Source organism: Fukomys damarensis, unplaced genomic scaffold (genome assembly GCF_012274545.1).
Source record: "Fukomys damarensis isolate Sample0158 unplaced genomic scaffold, DMR_v1.0_HiC HiC_scaffold_16, whole genome shotgun sequence".
Taxonomy (NCBI): Eukaryota; Metazoa; Chordata; class Mammalia; order Rodentia; family Bathyergidae; genus Fukomys; species Fukomys damarensis.
Genome location: NW_022900928.1, coordinates 19,621,570 through 19,624,980, shown reverse-complemented (window position 1 = coordinate 19,624,980; position 3,411 = coordinate 19,621,570). Strand labels below are relative to the sequence as shown.

The 3,411-nt window shown below is 41.5% G+C and overlaps 1 long non-coding RNA gene across 1 annotated transcript; it reads left to right on the top strand.

The window, feature by feature from the left end:
- The first annotated feature begins 1 nt into the window (after position 1).
- LOC104856105 lies at positions 2-1,827 on the top strand. Its single transcript, XR_778568.1, has 3 exons — positions 2-54; positions 1,488-1,660; positions 1,791-1,827. It is a non-coding gene; the product is annotated as an uncharacterized LOC104856105 (long non-coding RNA).
- The last annotated feature ends 1,584 nt before the right edge of the window (positions 1,828-3,411 follow it).

The following is a 3,411-nucleotide window of genomic DNA, read 5'->3' as shown; positions in this document are numbered from 1 at the left end:
TTCTGTCATTCCACGCAGTAGAAGTCGGAAGCCTTGACAGCTTTGTACACTTCTGTACGTGTTTTCCGCGCAGGACGTATGCATGCTTTGGGTTGATTGTCTCTGTTAAAAACTGGAATCACTGCTCGCTTCGGCAACACATACATTAAAAACTGGTATCGTTATGCATCTTTTCATACTATAATGGACATCTTTTCATTTTGTACATATAACTCGTTCATTACTTTGCAAACTAGTTACTTAGCATGCCAGGCACATTTAAGGGCTTTACAATTTTTAAAAAAGAAATTTTATTTTATCCCACTCTTTCCCTTCCCTTGTCCCCCCCAACCATGCACAAAAAGCTTTGTTTCCATTTTTCATTTGTTTTTTTTGTCCTTTCCTGTCTCCCTCCTCCCTTGTGCCTTTTCCTATTTGAATTTCTTCCCATTTCCCAACATCCACTGTACATTTTAGTACTTATTTCCTCTTTTGGTTTCTCACACCAGGGAAACAATGTCATATTTAAACATGTGTGTGATTTATCTATCACTTAAGAATAGGATCTCTCTTCTTTTTTTCCTGTACCAAGGATCGAACTCTGGACCTTGTGCTTGCAAGGCAGGTTGCGGGACCACTGAGCTGAATCCCTGGCCCGTAAGAGTATGGTCTCAAGGTGCATCCATATAGCTGTAAATGGCTGAAGCTCATTCTTTATGGCAGAGTAGTATTCCGCTATATTAAAAAAAAATCTTTATCCACTTGTTGATTGATGGGCATTTGGGCTGTTTCCAAGATTTAGCTGTTGCAAACTATGAAGGGGCTTGCAATTTTTGGTATTAAAACTAATGTTAAGTTTTACTGCTATAAACAATTACAAATGTCCCCAGATCTCCATCTGTCTGAGTTTCTCAATTCATTTAGGTTTCTGTTCAAATGTCACCTCCTCCAAACAGCATGACTTACGCTTACCTCCCCCTAATTCCTCTTCTTCCTCCTCCTCCTTCTGGAACTGGGAATTGAATTCAGGGTCTTCACGCTCATCTACATCCCCATCCCTTTTATTATTTTGATACTGGGTCTCACTAAGTCATTAAGTTACCCGGGATGAGTTTGAATTTGTGATTCTCCTGCCTCAGCCTCTCAGGTGTTAGGATCACAGGAATTTGGTAACATCTCACCACTTTTTAGTCTTTTAACCTTCCCCTCTTTTTTTTTTTTTTTAACAGCATTTATCACTACATGGCATTTCTTTTTCTTTTTTTTTTTTTTTGTTTTTTGTTTTTTGGTACCAGGGATTGAAATCAAGTCCTTGCGCTTGCAAAGCAGATGGCAGCATCACTGAGCTAAATCCCCAGTCCTCTTTTTCTTTTATTCATTTATTTTTTTTTATTTTTATTTTTATTTTTTTTGGTACCAGGGATCAAAGTTGGGCCCCTGAATTTGTGAGGCAGGCGCTGGAACCTCTGAGCTAAATCCCTGACTCTTTTTGTTTTTTTAAAAAACAGGTCTTATTAACGTGCTTTGGTTAGCCTCAAACTTTTGATCTTCCTGCTTCAGCCTCTCAAGTACCTGGGAACACAGGCATCCACCATCACACCTGGCTACTGCAAAGCATTTGTTTACTAATTAACAATTAACGTATTATGTCACCACTGGAAGCCTCAAAAATTCCACGAAGGTAAAGACTCTTGCATAGCACTGCTGTATTCCCAATCTTCAGAAGGGTATTGGGCCCATAGGAGAATTCCACTTACTATCTACTGGATTTGTTTATTTGTTTGTTTGTTTGTTTGTTTGTGTTGAGACAGGTCTCACTTGTAGATCAGACTGGCCTGGAACTCACTATGTAGCCCAGACTGGCCTCCTGGAGCTCATGATGATCCTCCTGCCTCAGCCTCCCCAGTACTGGGATTACAGGTGTGCGCCACCAAGCCCGGTTCCACTGAATGAATTAGTAACAGCAATACATATTTGTTTATATACTTATCTTTGTAAATATATACAAATGTTTCGGTAGAGTTGCTGGACTAAAGAGTATGAACATTTAAATTGGGACAAAAATCACTGGAATAATCTTTTAAAAATTGTACCAATCTGAAAGGTGTAGGGGAAGTGGGAAGGGTAGGGGAAAGGAAATAAGGGACAAGAAAAAAATATGAGAAAAGGAAAAATGGAAACAAAGCCTTTGTAAATAGGGAAGGGTGGAGGGGGTGAAGGGAGGGCAGGGGTATGGGGAAAAAAATGAGAACCAAGACCTGTCATGTAAAAGTACAAGATCCCAATGATGAATGTAACTGTACTGTATACCTAAAATGTATCAATAAACTCAATTAAAAAAATTATACCAATCCTGGGCCAGGGATTTAGCTCAGTGGTTCTGCCGCCTGCCTCACAAGCACAAGGTCCTGAGTTTGATCCCCAGGACCCCCCAAAAAAAGAAAGAAAAAAAATTGTACCAATCCTACTCACCCCAAGAGTAGATGACACACAACCCCCAGGCATAGGATCATGTGGATCTTTGTATCTTTCCTCTTGACTTGAGGATTTAAGATACATTTGGGTCTTACGGTAAAACAAAAAAGGGTGCAAGTCTGGCTCCCTGTAGATGCGCTTCACACATTCACAGCACTGTGTGCGGCTGTCTGCACGGAGGACCCAGACTTTGCGCTGTCTGATCAGCTTGGCCTTGTGGTTGGATCAAGGGACCCTTCTTTCCATCAGTCTCCCAATTACTTCTCATCCTTCATCTTAGCATTTTTTTTTTTTTTTTTGGTACCAGGATCAAACCCAGGACTTTGCACTTGCCAGGCAGGTGTGGTGCCACTGAGCTACATCCCCACCCTGCTTAGCCCAGTCTTGCTGGAGTCTCCATGATGCTCTGTGACTGTCTATGTGGGCATTTTTAAAACCATTTTGAATTTTTTTCTTTCTTTTTTTAGAGCTGGGGATCAAACCCAGGGCCTGTGCACATTAAGCAGAAGCTCTACCACTGACTATATCTCCAACCCAATGGCTTTTCTTCCTTTGTAAAAATATGAATAAAAGAGTTTAAAGAATTTTTGTAAAGACGAACAAGACAATGAGTCATCGCCTCTGACTCAGAGCCCATCATATTAGCTGGCACAAAATGCCTCCCCCTCTCCCAGGACCCTCTGAAGCATCCCAGCTCTCTGTAGCACTTGGGACATTTCTCAGTTCTGACCTGCTTTCAGGTAATGTGCAGTTGGTAGGCTATAGGTGGTTGTGGTTCTTGTTTGTTTGTTTGTTTGTTTTTTGAGACAGGGTCTCACTATGTAGTTGAGTCTGACCTGGAACTCACTATGTAGCCCAGGCTGGTCTCGAACTCACAGTGATCCTCCTGCCTCGGCCTCCAGAGTGCTGGGATTACAGGTGTGCACCACCACGCTTGACTAGGTGGTTCTTGAATAT